Genomic DNA, 14387 nt, shown 5'->3' on the forward strand with positions numbered 1-14387 from the left:
CTGAAAATGTTTCTGGTGCTTTTGGACTGGCAATACTTCTGTAGGGGTGACATTTCATATTGCAGATGAAATGTTTGTATACTGTATACTTCTTCTTCATTGAAACTCCTTTCTTAATGGGGGGAAACATGCAGAAATAGCAATTGGTAATGTGATTGGTTGGCTCTCTCCAGATCATCGAGACTGGAAAAGGCATAGATTGCCTTTTCTCTTGCAACCATTGGGTACGATGTGTACACATCTATTGCAGCATATGTGTAGGGCCCAAGTCTTGTCCTGATCTCCTATTCTGCAGCCAAAATACAGGTTGTAGGCCTTCAATGTCACGGTAGTCAAGTTTTGCCTTTGTGATGCAAAAGTTTTTTCTCCACAAATGTAGCAAAATGTATCCACTTTGCAATTATAAGAGTAGGAGATGCAACTGTAATTAGGATTACATCATTGGAGCTGAGTTGGCATATTTTGATTGGTCACCCTAAGATGATAGAATACTGCAGGCATGATAGACTAAATAGATGATATAATACACTAGCTACTAACAATGCAATAATGATGATGAAATATTTAACACACAATTTTTCTATAAGCCTGCATGAAAGGTGTCTTAATAAGTACTTTCAATTTCCTCTGGATCTTGAAAATTAGAGCCATTCAGCAAATTTAAACATCACATTCATTTTCAGCACCACAAAATTAGTTGAGATCAACTGTTTTTGTCTCTTAACTAGTGTTGAGCATTCCGATACCGCAAGTATCGGGTATCGGCCGATACTTGCGGTATCGGAATTCCGATACCGAGATCCGATACTTTTGTGGTATTGGGAATCGGAATCGGAAGTTCCCAGTGTATGGTTCCCAGGGTCTGAAGGAGAGGAAACTCTCCTTCAGGCCCTGGGATCCATATCCATGTAAAAAATAAATAATTAAAATAAAAAATATTGATATACTCACCTCTCCGGAGGCCCCTGGACATCACCGCTGGTAACCGGCAGCCTGCTTTGCTTAAAATGAGCGCGCTCAGCACCTTCCATGACGTCACGGCTTCTGATTGGTCGCGTGCCGCTCATGTGTCCGCCACGCGACCAATCACAAGCCGTGACGTAATTCTCAGGTCCTAAATTCCTAGAATTCTGAATTTAGGACCTGAGAATTACGTCACAGCTTGTGATTGGTCACGTGGCGGTCATATGAGCGGCACGCAACCAATCAGAAGCCGTGACGTCATGGAAGGCCCTAAACGCGCTCATTTTAAGCAAAGAAGGCTGCCGGTTACCAGCGGTGATGTCCAGGGGCCTCCGGAGAGGTGAGTATATCAATATTTTTTATTTTAATTCTTTATTTTACACAGTAATATGGATCCCAGGGCCTGAAGGAGAGTTTCCTCTCCTTCAGACCTGGGAACCATCAGGATACCTTCCGATACTTGGTGTCCCATTGACTTGTATTGGTATCGGGTATCGGTATCGGCGATATCCGATACTTTTCGGGTATCGGCCGATACTATCCAATACCGATACTTTCAAGTATCGGACGGTATCACTCAACACTACTCTTAACCAATTTGACTGTAGACCAGTATTATCTTAGTTTTATTCAGATTATTCTCTATGCTTAAATTGATAACAAGAAAATGATGGTTTAATGATGCTCTTATATTAAAGCATTGTGTCATGCTTGAAATTTCTTCAAATGACACTACTGATTGACTGGTCATGTCAAGGATTCTATAAAATAATCTTCCTTTGTTTCACTTTTCTGTACTTCTTAAATTATGTTTAACCCCTTAGTGACAGAGCCAATTTGGTACTTAATGACCGAGCTAATTTTTACAATTCTGACCACTGTCACTTTATGAGGTTATAACTCTGGAACACTTTAATAGATCCCGCTGATTCAGAGATTGTTTTTTCATGACATATTGTACTTCATGATAGTGGTAACATTTCTTCGATATTACTTGCGATTATTTATGAAAAAAATGGAAATATGGCGAAAATTTTTAACATTTTGCAATTTTCAAACTGTGTATTTTTATGCCCTTAAATCAGAGAGATATGTCATAAAAAAGTACTTAATAAATAACATTTCCCACATGTCTACTTTACATCAGAACAATTTTGGAAACAATTTTTTTTTGTTAGGGAGTTATAAGGGTTAAAAGTTGACCAGCAATTTCTCATTTTTACAACACCATTTTTTTTAGGGACCACATCATATTTGAAGTCATTTTAAGGGGTCTATATGATAGAAAATAACCAAGTGTGACACCATTCTAAAAACTGCACCCCTCAAGGTGCTCAAAACCACATTCAAGAAGTTTATTAACACTTTACGTGCTTCACAGGAACTGAAACAATGTGGAAGGAAAAAATGAACATTTAACTTTTTTTGCAAACATTTTACTTCAGAACCATTTTTTTTTATTTCTACAAGTGTAAAAACAGAAATTTAACCATAAGTTTTGTTGTACAATTTCTCCTGAATACGCCGATACCCCATATGTGGGGGTAAACCACTGTTTGGACGCACCACATAGCTTGGAAGAGAAGGAGCGCCGTTTGACTTTTTCAAGTCAGAATTGGCTGGAATTGAGATCGGATGTCATGTCTCGTTTAGAGAGCCCCTGATGTGTCTAAACAGTGGAAATGCTCCACAAGTGACACCATTTTGGAAACTAGACCTCTTAAGGAACTTATCTAGATGTGTGGTGAGCACTTTAAACCCCCAGGTATTTCACAGAAGTTTATAACGTAGAGCCGTGAAAATAAAAAAATCACATTTTTTCTACAAAAATGATCTTTTTGCCCCCAAATTTTTATTTCCACAAGGGTAACAGGAGAAATTAGACCACAAAAGTTGTGCAATTTCTCCTGAGTACATCGATACCCCATATGTGGGGGTAAACCACTGTTTGGACGCACCGCAGAGCTTGGAAGAGAATGAGTGCCGCTTTACTTTTTCAATGTAGACCCCATTTTGGAAACTAGACCCCACAAAGAGCTTATCTAGATGTGTGGTGAGCACTATGAACCCCCAACTGCTTCACAGAAGTTTATAATGTAGAGCCATGAAAATAAAAAAATCATATTTTTTCCACAAAAATGATCTTTTTACCCCCAAATTTTTACTTTCACAAAGGTAACAGGAGAAATTGGACCCCAACATTTATTGTGCAATTTATGCTGAGTAGGCTGATACCCCATATGTGGGGGGACCACTGTTTGGGCGCATGGCAGAACTCGGAAGGGAAAGAGCGCCGTTTTGGAATGCAGACTTTGATAGAATGGTCTGCAGGCATTATGTTGCATTTGCAGAGCCCCTGATGTACCTAAACAGTAGAAACCCCCCACAAGTGATCCCATTTTGGAAACTAGACCCCCCAAGGAACTTATCTAGATGTGTGTTGAGAATTTTGAATACTCAAGTGCTTCACAGAAGTTTATAATGCAGAATTGTGAAAATAAAATTATTTTTTTTTCCACAAAAAAGATTTTTTAGCCCCAAGTTTTTATTTTCACAAGAGTAACAAGAGAAATTGGACCACAAAAGTTGTTGTCCAATTTGTCCTGAGTATGCTGGTACCCCATGTGTGGGGGGACCACTGTTTGGGCACACAGCAGAGCTCGGAAGAGAAGGAGCGCCGTTGTGGAATGCAGACTTTAATAGAATGGTCTGCGGGTGTTATTTTGCGTTTGCAGAGCTCCTGATGTACCTAAACAGTAGAAACCCCCCACAAGTGACCCCATTTTGGAAACTAGACCCCCCCATGGAACTTATCTAGATGTGTGGTGAGAACTTTGAATGCTTAAGTGCTTCACAGAAGTTTATAATGCAGAGTCGTGAAAATAAAAAATATTTTTTTTTCACAAAAAATTTTTTTTAGCCCCCAAGTTTTTATTTTCACAAGGGTAAAAGGAGAAATTGGACCCCAAAAGTTGTCCAATTTATCCCGAGTACGCTGATGCCCCATATCTGGGGTAAACCACTGTCTGACTGTACGGCAGAGCTCAGAAGGGAGGGAGCACCATTTGACTTTTTGAGCCCAAAATTGGCTTTCCTGTTTGGAGACTCCCTGATGTACCTAAACAGTGGAAACCCCCCAATTCTAACTCCAACCCTAACCCCAACACACCCCTAATCCTAATCCCAACCCGATCCATAATCCTAATCACAACCCTAATGATAATTACAACCCTTATCCCAAAACAACCCTAATCTCAACCCTAACCATAACCCTATTCAAAACCCTAAATCCAACACACCCCTCATCCTAATCTCAACCCTAACCTCAAACCTAACCCTAATCCCAATACAATCCTAACCCTAATCCCAACCCTAGCCTTAACCCTAATCCCAAACCTAACCCTAATCCCAAACCTAACCCTAATGCCAACCCTAACCCTAATAGCAACCCTAATCCAAACCCTAACCCTAATCCCAACTCTAACTTTAGCTACAACCCAAGCCCTAACTTTAGCCCCAACCCTAGCCCTATCTCTAGCCCCAACATTAACCCTAGCCCTAACCCTAACTTTAGCCCCAACCCTAACCCTAGCCCTAACTTTAGCCCCAACCCCAACCCTAGCTCAACCCTAACCCTAACTTTATCCCCAACCCTAACCCTAGCCCTAAGGCTACTTTCACACTTGCTTCATGTGGCATCCGTCGCAATCCGTCGTTTTGGACAAAAAACGGATCCTGCAAATGTGCCCGCAGGATGCGTTTTTTGCCCATAAACTTGTATTGCCGACGGATAGCGATGGATGGCCACATGCTGCATCCATCGTGCACTTGATCCGTTGTGTTTTGGTGGACCATCGTCACAAAAAACGTTAAACGTTTTCTGTACGTCACGTCCACCATTTCCGACCACGCATGTGAGGCCGTAACTCCTCCCCCTCCCCCCCAGGACATAGATTGGGCAGCGGATGCGTTTAAAAACTGCATCCGCTGCCCATGTTGTGCACAATTTTCACAACGTGCGTCGGTACGTTGGGCCGACGCATTGCGACCGCCCCGTACTGATGCAAGTGTGAAAGAAGCCTAACCCTAGCCCTAACCCTAACCCTAGCCCTAACCCTAACCCTAAATTTAGCCCCAACCCTAACCCTAAATCTAGCCTCAACCCTAACTCTAACCCTAAATTTAGCCCCTACTCCTCTAGCTGCCGGCCGGAAGATCATGGCAGGCACACTGCACATGCGCCCGCCATTTTCTTACCGTATGAAGAAGCCGGCGGGCAGGAGGGGATGCAGGAGGACCCAGAGACACCGGTAAGTATAACAGGGTCCCCGAGTCCCCCTATTTCTCTGTCCTCTGATGTGCGATCACATCAGAGGACAGAGAATGACACATCACTTCTTTTTTTTGTGGCCGCCCGTAAACAGTTAATTACCGGTGATCGCAAAACAGGGGTCGATAAAAACTGACCCCGATCATGTTCTTTGGGGTCTCGGCTACCCCCGGCAGCCGATACCCCAAAGATCCTCCGGGTGCCGTCCGGCGGGCGCACTGCGCATGCACCCACCATTTTTTGGCCGGAACAAGATGGCAGTGCCCATCGGGAGCCACAAGGAGCACCGGGGGAGACAGGTGCGTATCGGGGGCGATCGGGGACCCCATTTCTCTGTCCTCCGATGTGCAATCACACCAGAGGACAGAGAAATTAAATGGGAAATTGTGTTTTTGGGGGTTTTTTTGCGACCGCCGGTGAATGGTTAATTACCGGAGATCGCAACCCGGGGGTCGGTAAAACCCCCCCGAATCATGTTCTCTGGGGTCTCGGCTTCCCCCGGCAACTGAGACCCCAGAGAATATCCGGCTCTGGAGGGCGCTATTCACTTTTTCCACAGCGCTGCTAATTAACAGCGCTGTGGTTTAAGTACCCTTAACTGCCATCGTTAAAAGGTGTATCAGCGGTCATTAAGGGGTTAATGAATTAGTGGCCTAATAAATGAATGAATGAATGAATTCTATTTTTATTAAAGCATTGTCATGACAGCTTATTTATTTTCAAAATAGTATATATTCAGATAGATTGTATCAATATCCACAGTGAAATGAGTACTGTATCAATATGAACTGAAAGGCCACTCTACCAGGAAGAAGCCATTACTCCAAAAGAAGCATAAAAAAGCCAGATTAATGTTTGCAAATGCACACAGGAACACAAAACCTTAATTTTTGGAGACATCTCCTGTGGTTTGGTGAAACTAAAATTGGTCTTTTTGGGCATTCTGACCATCCTTACGTTTGGTGAAAAAAGGAGAAGCTTGAAAGCCAAAGAACACCATCACAGCTATGAAAGCACAGGATGGCAGCATCATGTTGTACTATTGTTTTGATGCAGGAGACACTGGTGCATTTCACAAAATAGATGGTATCATGAGAAAAGAAGATTATGTGGCAATACTGAAGCAACATCTCAAGACATCAGCCAAGAAGTTAAAGCTGGGGCAGAAATGGGTCTTACAAATGGACAATGACCCAAAGCATGCTGCCAAAATGGTAACAAAGTAACTAATGAATAACAAAGTCAATGTTTTGGAGCGGCCATCGCAAAGCCCTGATCTCAATCCTAATTAAAATTTATGGGCAAAGCTGAAAAGGCAGTTGCGAGCAAGGCGACCTAAAAACCTGGATCAGTTACATCAGTTTTGTCAGAAGGAATGGGCCAAAATTCCAACCAACTATTGTGAGAAGCTCATGAAGGATATCCCAAACGTTTGACCCAAGTCATTCAGTTTAAGGGCAATAGTACTAAATACTATTAAAATGTAGGTAACCTTTTGACTTTGCAGTACGTAATAAAAATGCCTTAAAACTTTCTCTCTCTCTCATTACTCTGGCATTTGGCAAATATTAATAATTATGGTAATCTTAATTGACCAAAAATGGAAAAGATTTATTCTGATTCCTTGTCAGATCTTGAGAAAAACATGCATATGTCTTTTTATATAGTGTATGTAAACTTCTAGTTTCAACAGTACACATATATATATATATATATATATATATATATATATATATATTTACACACACATATATCCATATATGCATGTAGATCTCACCCAAGCTGTTATTGAAGATTACGTTTTTTGCTCCATCAGCATTTCTGCTGAGCTAACCCTCGTAACCATCACTGCAATTTTTCATAATAAAATTACAGCAATTGGGCTGACAATTAAGTGTGTGATGTACTGACATGTCCATCTCTTCAATATCCACTTGTCCGTAATAGTTGCCCTTAGTCATGCTTCCTAATGAAAGTCTCCTCATCAACTTTGATTACCACTCTTCTGTTTTCCAAGCATAGCGACGAGCCTGGTTTATGAAACATTTTCCTGCAGTAATAAAACTAATTAAATCAGGCATCCATCCTCTCACTACTCTTTAATGAATTATAATGAGATCATTAATCTAGTCACTTTCTTGCACCGAGTCTATAGGCTGGATGTCTGCTCAGACTTGTCAGCACAACCTGTGGCCTTTAAAAATCAACAATTATTAAAATGTGTAGCTAGCTATTTGGTTTTTTTTTTGTTAGTCGATATTTTTCCTACAGTTTAAGAGCAAAAAGATACAATTGTGTAGCGACTGGTCATTTTTTCTGGCTGATTCCTTTTTCCATGCCATTGCTGTATAATTAACCACACCCAATTGCTGTGCTTATTGTTCCACTATTACTTTATAAATTGAACATCGTCATTAACAAAAAGCAATAATGGAAACATTATAAGTCTATTATCTCAGTCTATTACATTTCTGCTAATTTTACTCCTATTATCTTTTCTTGAATCTCTTTTTTTATCAAGTTTTTTTCTTATTTTAAAACAAAGCTATAAACTCCTAGTAAACACTATGAATATTTAAATTTGTCATCAGTTCATGGTACCATTGCATGCTATCCCTAAAACATGGGGCTGAGCTGCAGCAAACAGGCAGAGCTAAATGTACTAAATAACATATTTCAGAAGGAGATAATAAATAATTAAAAAAGTGGTAAAAAGAATGCACTAGCTCAACAACTGAATATATTCAACTCAAAAATAGATATATGCAGGAAAAAAATATTCTACCTCTCTGAGTTTATAAATTGTATTGACTAGATGAAGGCTAAAAATCACAACAGACACAAAGATAAGATAAAAATGGAAGGTGGAAGAACAAATGGCACCAGAATAATGTAGCCTTGGAAAAAATAAAAATTGTAAATAGTATAAAGTCATCAATCCTGTCGCAGAAAGAATATTGTACAACCTCTATGCTAAATGGACAAAGTAATGTATATAAAATTAATAGCAAGGAGTTATGAAAATTACTTGAGCGCCTTGAAGTAAAAAAGGATGGAGCTACACAAATACTACCACACAGTATAATGTAGATCTATATAGAGAAAAGTAAGAACTAAAGGCTAGTGGACGCGTAGAAAACAGTGGCCATATTGATAGATGCATTCTTGTTCATCCGTCACACCCTTCAATATGAGTTTTGCAAATTGATTCTTCAGGGAGTGATGTGTAGAGAGAGCAGGAGGGACATTTAAAAGAACATAGAACAGAGAAAACACATTTAATCGGGCAGCACAAACTGTGCTAATCTGCAGGGCATCCTCACTGCTATCACCAAGGCACACCTACCTGTACATCCAGTAATAAGCATTTGCTCTATTATAATTGGAGCATTCTCATTCCTTGTTCTCCATGAGACCCCATGGCAATCCTTAAGGAAACAAGACATTAAATGTGCGCCAGAGTTTGTGATTGGTAAACATTAAAGCTTTCAGCTCCATTCTGCTCCGCTTCACCGATGTTTACATCAGACCACAGCTGGATATAGTAACAGTGAGTGTTTTGGTGAGTATTGATGAGCAGATCTTTTGACATTTTAATTTCACCAATCATAAGAGCTTAAAGTCTGCAGGATAAAAAAGAGAGGAATTTGCGAAATAAGAAGAGAAGTGACCCCATTAACCGCAAGAACTTACACTCTACAGGAGAGAGTGACTTACCCAGTGATCTGGAGATGGAAAACCCTGTTGTACAAACTGGGCTCTACTGGGAACTGGTTATCTCAGATTGCCCAGGTACTGACCCCCAACTATGGTGTGGTATGATAATCAGTAAGATGTCATAGCTGCAAGGCATTGACAGGAGGCCCGTGAAGCAATGCAAAATTATGTTAGCCCACTCCCTGATGGTTCAGAAGTGTGCAAAATGGTGACAGGCAAGTTTTTTTTTGCGAACCACTGAACAAATCTATTAAAGTTTATTAAAAAAAAATAAACTTTAGTAAGTGCCACTAAATCATGTCCCTAACACAAATGTTCAAATAAAGATAAAGTGGTCAATCACTTCACTCTTAAGAGTAGCTAAGGAAGAGACAGCACATGAAATAATAGAAAACAAGGATTAGTGTTGATGATTTAGGAGACTTGTAACTAAGACATAATTATTTCAATTCTTTCTTCAATGACAACACTGAAATAAACTTTAGTAAGTGATAACTTACAGAGAATACTAAGATAGTTATGTCACAAAATACAGCTTTCCTATTAATCTTATAAATACAGCTTTACATGACATAAAAAGTGAGACATGTTTATTATAATTTTTCTAAATAAAGTAGATTCAGATGTGATTCCATTTGTTTATGTACGTCTAATGCAAATTACATTTTTTAGCTCTACATGCTGTTTTCTATCACAGTTCCAGGTAGGGGACCCAAGTAAAATGTAATAGAAAACATTAATTTGTCATGTTCGTCTTTCACAGCTCAATGACAATTTAATCAGTTTGAGTAAATCCTTTCTGCTTTAGCACCCAAATCATAACTTTTACTTAGTACTGAAAGAGACCCACTTTTTAGCAGTTCTTTGGGAATTGCTTTTGATTTTTACCAGAGTTAAGTTTCTTTGCATGTTTCTGCTTTATATTGTTAAATGACTTTGAAGCTACTCTTCAAAGCACCAACAAGTTCAAAACTTTTTGATAATTTTATCAGTCATGAAAGCACTCACAAGTTCAAAACTTTTACTGTATTTTAATAGTATGAACATTAAGCAATAATTAGTTATAGACGTGCCCACAATACTAAGTTCTTACAGATACTGTAGATGTACCCAAATAGCCATATTGGTACACAGTCTTTTAGAAATTAATGGCCTGATTCACCAAAGCGTGTATGCCAGTATTCTTGTTTAAAAAGATTTGAAAAGTCGTATAATTTTTGCGCAACTCAGGCTGCACAAGTCTGGAGCAAGATGGGGTATGGTGATTGCTGCTCATCAAATTCATGAGAGAGGGTGTTGGCTGTGCCACAAGTCTTTTTCCACCAGGAACTGAAATACGATTTGTGGTGAGGCTCACCCAAAGGTGTACGCCACCCATCTGATGTGCCTGATTTTTGAAGTGGTATGCTTTACTTCATGAATTAGGAGCCTCTCATTCCAGCACATCTCCTCAAGATTTGCGCAAATAATGCTGGTCTTGATGAATTATGCCCTAAGTATATTTTCACACCAGGTGATAACCGTGCAGTAGAGACAAGTCATTATTGTACATTAGCAAAGTCATGCAAATATATCATATTTTACTATGGTTTTTCCTTCTAAATATTATGTTTTTAATATGCAACAACATCTACAACACACTGCATTTCTTACATGCAGCTTTCATTATGTGTTCTAGTGCAAATGTATCGGTGGATTCACACATTGAAGTGCTGAACTGTGTGATATCTATGGTGTCCTCCTAGTCGCTTATGTTGAAGTATAAGAAATGAAACAAACTTCATTTTCACCTTGGCATTTTATTAATGCTGCATATGAATACATTACCAGTAGTGTTGAGCATTCCGATACCGCAAGTATCGGGTATCGGCCGATACTTGCGGGTATCGGAATTCCGATACCGAGATCCGATACTTTTGTGGTATCGGGTATCGGTATCGAAACAACATTAATGTGTAAAATTAAGAATTAAAATAAAAAATATTGCTATACTCACCTCTCCGACGCAGCCTGGACCTCACCGAGGGAACCGGCAGCGTTCTTTGCTTAAAATGCGCGCGTTTACTTCCTTCGCGGTCACATGGGCGGCACGCAACCAATCACGAGCCGTGACGTAATTTTAAAAATGCGCACGTCTCCTGCCTCCCGTGACATCACGGCTTGTGATTGGTCGCGTCGCCCATGTGACCGCGACGCGACCAATCACAAGCCAAAACGTAATTTTAAATTCCTGAATGCCTAGAATTAGGCATTGAGGACCTGAAAATTACGTCACGGCTTGCTGTGATTGGTCGCGTCGCGGCCACATGGGCGGCCCGCGACCAATCACAAGCCGTGACGTCACGGAAGGAAGTAAAAGCGCGCATTTTAAGCAAAGAACGCTGCCGGTTCCCTCGGTGAGGTCCAGGCTGCGTCGGAGAGGTGAGTATAGCAATATTTTTTATTTTAATTCTTTATTTTACACATTAATATGGATCCCAAGGCCTGAAGGAGAGTTTCCTCTCCTTCAGACCCTGGGAACCATCAGGAATACCGTCCGATACCTGAGTCCCATTGACTTGTATTGGTATCGGGTATCGGTATCGGATTAGATCCGATACTTTGCCGGTATCGGCCGATACTTTCCGATACCGATACTTTCAAGTATCGGACGGTATCGCTCAACACTAATTACCAGTACACATAAACAACAGACAAGTACATTTTGACTCTATGATGTTACTATATAATGACATGCCAGACAACATTATGTGTGCTCTGAACTTTGACCTATCTATGTATCTGCAGTATCTATCTATCTATCTATCTATCTATCTATCTATCTATCTATCTATTATCTATCCATTATCTATCTATCTATCTATCTATCTATCATCTTCTATCTATTATAGTAGATCAGCTCACTCGGCCGCCCCCGCAGATAGACATTGGTACACTGCGGCTTTAAGAACTTCCTTTGGTTTATTGAAGGCACCATAAACCAAGATGTAGTAAAGAAAATGCAGCCCTCTGGGCAAAACTGGAAAACAAAGCAAAATGGTGGCAGAACAAACACAGTCCTTCTGTCAGCGGGGTTCCTCCTGCTCATGGCTGGCAGAAAACACACTTTTCAAGTTTAAAAGTTTTAGCCACACTTTTGTGAAGTGCTACCTCTCCAGGCACACACTGAACACTGAAAGCGCTGGCCTTCAGCCATTTAAGCCTAAACCTTATGACTCCACTATCATGTGACTGATCACTTGATCTTGACATCACACAGGTCCTGTCAGGACTCTGCATGTGGAAATGTGGTGGATCCCCTCCCACCCACTCTATGAAGGTGCACTAAACCCAGCCCATTACATAACTCTAATTTCATCCTCTCGAAACGTAGTGTGCTTGAGGAAACTACTCTGGCTTTACATAATTGACGCCATCATGTGCAGTGACACCTATCTTCCCTTTATCACTTCACCAGTGACTCTGTCACACTATCTATCCACATCTATCTATCTTACATCTATCTATCTACAGTATCTATCTATCTATCTATCTATCTATCTTACATCTGACTATCTATCTATAGCAAAAAAATTGAAACAGCACAACGTTATTAATCATCAGGTGCACAGGCCTTCTCTGCAATCCATCCACTTTGCAATTATTCCAATACCATTAGAAAAAACAAGGCAGCACTCCTCCTTTAGCTGAAATTCTGTGTTTTTTTTTATTTAGACCCACATGGCAGGTGACGTTTTGGCTCCTGTGGAGCCTTTCTCAAGCCTTGAGAAACCACAGAATTTCACCTAAAGGAGGAGTGCTACCTTGTTTTTTCTAATGGTATCTATCTATCTCTCATCTATGTATCTATCTGTCTCACATCTATGTATCCAACTCATATCTATATATCATCTATCTATCTATCTATCTATCTTAGGGTTGAGCGACTTTTATTTTTATAGGATCGGGTCGGGTTTCACGAAACCCGACTTTCTCAAAAGTCGGGTCGAGTGAAATCGGCCGATCCTATAAAAAAGTCGGGGTCAGGGTCGGCCGAAACACGAAACCCAATGCAGTGCAATGGGATACTATGGTTCTCAGGGTCTGAAGGGGAGGAAACTCTCCTTCAGGCCCTGGGATCCATATTAATGTATAAAATAAAGAATCAAAATAAAAAATATTGATATACTCACCCTCGGACGCGCCCTGGTACTAACCGGCAGGCTTCCTTCCTAAGAATGAGCGCGTGAATGACCTGCGGTGACGTCGCGGCTTGTGATTGGTCGCGAGCGGTCACATGGACAGGCCGCAACGTCATCTAAGGTCCTTCACGCGCTCATTCTTAGGAAGGAAGGCTGCCGGAAAGAAGCAGGGAGCGTCCGAGGGTGAGTATATTCCTATTAGGTATATACTCACCCTCGGACGCGCCCTGCTTCTTTCCGGCAGCCTTCCTTCCTAAGAATGAGCGCGTGAAGGACCTTAGATGACGTCGCGGCTTGTCCATGTGACCGCTCGCGACCAATCACAAGCCGCGACGTCACCGCAGGTCATTCACACGCTCATTCTTAGGAAGGAAGCCTGCCGGTTAGTACCAGGGCGCGTCCGAGGGTGAGTATATCAATATTTTTTATTTTGATTCTTTATTTAACACTTAAATATGGATTCCGATACCGATTCCCGATATCGCAAACATATCGGAACTCGGTATCGGAATTCCGATACCAGATTCAGAAGATCGCCGACCTCATGGCCGACCCACACAGGGGTCGGGTTTCATGAAACCCAACTTTGCCAAAAGTCGGCGACTTCTGAAAATGGCTGACCCGTTTCGCTCAACCCTAATCTATCTCATATATATCTATCCCATATCTATCTATCTATCTATCTATCTATCTATCTATCTATTTATCTATCTATCTACCGCTGTATATATCTATCTATCTCATATCTGTCTATCTATCCCATATCTATCTATCTATCTATCTATCTATCTATCATCTATGTATCTTTTGGTTTATTACTATATTGATAGTTTGTACAGACCAGTAAATATATTTGCCATACTGAAACCTAAGTCTACAAAGTGGTCACTGTGCAGTAGGAATAGCTCCAAAGAGTATTAGATTGAAAAGAGATTGAATGTAATGTCAGAACACAAAATCACATCACTTCTTCTGATAAAGACTTAGGCAATTTTTTTCGCTTCATCTTTATCAAAAAAGAGGATGCTGTATTATGATTACAAATTTATTAAAATAAAGTTTCTGCCTTTATCCATATCACTTTGGTCGTGAGATTTTGCAGATTAGAAGTCTCAATCTAGTGTACCAGCAGTCTCCCTTTGGTTTTAATCTTACTGTGTTTTTGTTCCGATACATGTAATTGGAATTTGGAAGAG

The 14387-nt window shown here is 40.5% G+C and overlaps 1 protein-coding gene across 2 annotated transcripts in view; it reads left to right on the forward strand.

Moving 5' to 3' along the window:
• CCSER1 (coiled-coil serine rich protein 1) overlaps nucleotides 1-14387 on the forward strand; it is a 1470964-nt gene that overhangs the window by 1158999 nt on the left and 297578 nt on the right. The gene's annotated exons all lie outside the window — the stretch shown is intronic.

This window comes from Ranitomeya variabilis, chromosome 1 (assembly GCF_051348905.1).
Source record: "Ranitomeya variabilis isolate aRanVar5 chromosome 1, aRanVar5.hap1, whole genome shotgun sequence".
Classification (NCBI taxonomy): Eukaryota; Metazoa; Chordata; class Amphibia; order Anura; family Dendrobatidae; genus Ranitomeya; species Ranitomeya variabilis.